We start from the raw sequence: 2,127 nt of genomic DNA on the forward strand, positions 1-2,127 counted from the left end.
GTCGTCCAGCTGCTGGGGCGCGCGGGTGCGGTTTGGGGTTGGGTTTTTTTTGACAAGTGGTGGGTGGGTGAGGTGGGGAGAGAGAGAGAGGAATGGGGCCGGGCTGGGAGAGAGAGAGGGGAGGGGTCGGGCTGGGAGAGAGGGGAGGACAATTTTTTTAGAAGCTACCTCTTTGCCATCAGCGAGCGGATGGCAAAGGCCCATATCTTTGCCATCAGCCAGCGGCTGGCAAATGGCAAAGATGTGGGGCTACCGGGCCGTTACAGCATCGTCATCCATTGGGCCCCACCCACTTTTTTGCCATCTGCCAACAGATGGAAAAGATTCTTTGCCATCTGCTAGCAGATGGCAAAGAGGTGGGTTGACAGGCCGTTACAGCACTGGACCCCTACCCACCTCTTTGCCATCCACTGGCAGATGGCAAAGATTATTTATCATCCACTAGCAGATGGCAAAGAATTGGCTGATGGCAACCATGTTCTTTGCCGTCTGTCAGTTCTTTGCCATCTGTTTTTTATAAGCAGATGGCAAAGACGTTCTTTGCCATCAGCTGGCAGATGGCAAAGAGCTGACTGATGGCAAATTCCCAGTTTCCAGTAGTGAAGATAGGGCGTTACTGGTAACTCCAGCTATATTGTGTCATCAATGATCTTTAAGACTACGGAGTGAAAGCCTGACCGTTGCCATCCTGGGTGACTCTAGGCCTTCTGTACTCCGAGTGGTTTCCTGTATGGTCGAATGACTCCATCCAGGTCGAGTGAAATTGGGGGTATCCGAGTGAGGTGACTCGTCGAGTGGATCGCACTCGATGGCTTCAGTCGATACTTCCTGCTGTGCTTTGAATGTCCTTGCTTCTAGGGTAGTGACCTTGGGTAGGGCGTATAGGTCAGGTCTATGAACCTACCCTAGGTCTATGGCATCATCAGTGTACATTGTCCCCAAGGCTCACACCCAAAGTAGTAGACGACACAGACAAGAGTCGTGCCAGCGGTACTCCTCGAGCCACAAGACAAAACGTCCAAGGAGGGAACAACGCCATGCTATGCCGTCGCCGCATGTTCCGAAGGCCAGACCAAGGGTTTCCCCTAAGCACGAGGGAGGGAGTCGGATCGAAGCAAAAGCAATGCCTCCATGCATGGAGGGGATGGCGCCCACAGGTGTCGCCATGGCTAGCCTCGGCGTCGCTAAGCAGGAATTTCTCCCAGTCCAAGATCCCAAACCCAAAGTTCCGGAGATGCTCAATCAGGCCGGCCACCATGACGGGAGGTGTCGCATCACGCAACACATCTACCTCCACCATCTCCGCCACCACCTCGCACACAGAGCCGGACCACCCACCAATAGGAACCACCACCAGCCAACCAGTCACCACGCCAGCTGGATCCAGGCCACCAGCGGCAATACCGCCAGCAGCGAAGAAGAGGCAAATCGCCACCTTTCCCAGTTAGTGCTACCGGATCAGGCCTGCCCGACACCCAGCCATACCGGCGGCCTTGTCACGATCCTCGGCCTCAAAACCGCGCACCCCCAGTCCGCTCCACTAACCCGCCTCTGTGGCGCCAACCCCAAAAGACCAAGCCCAACACTCCCCCACCGGCACATGCCACCCCAAGCCATATCTGGCCAGGGCAGCTCCAGAACCGCTCCCAGATGCCGCCGGGGAGCCATGCCACACCGGAGCTCTCAACGCCGCTGGCTGGAACCTCGATGCCGCCATCCCGACGCACGTGGCTTCGTCGACGTCCTCTCTAGCAGCAGCAAAGCGGAAGGGGAGGAGTAGGGAGGGCCGGCGGCGGTGCGATTAGCCAGTGCCGTGCTCTGGAAGAAATCACCGAGCAGCGGCGATGCAGCTCAGGGCTGCAGCCAGGCCGCCCCGAAGGATTGGCCGCCGAGCGACGGCGACCACAACTACACCGTCTACTACAACGTCCTCGACATGAACTAGGCGTTTTTAATATTTTTATCAATTTAAATTGGACTACATATCAATGAAATCGCGTGTATTCCAGCCAAATTAACTGAATTTCATCGAGTTTGGGTGTTCTAAATTTTTTTTGCGCCAGCGCGGTTGAGGTCGCGGCCTGGAATCTGTTCCCCCGGCACCGAAAAGACCGCCGACGAAGCCCC

Source organism: Triticum dicoccoides, chromosome 5B, assembly GCF_002162155.2.
Source record: "Triticum dicoccoides isolate Atlit2015 ecotype Zavitan chromosome 5B, WEW_v2.0, whole genome shotgun sequence".
Classification (NCBI taxonomy): domain Eukaryota; kingdom Viridiplantae; phylum Streptophyta; class Magnoliopsida; order Poales; family Poaceae; genus Triticum; species Triticum dicoccoides.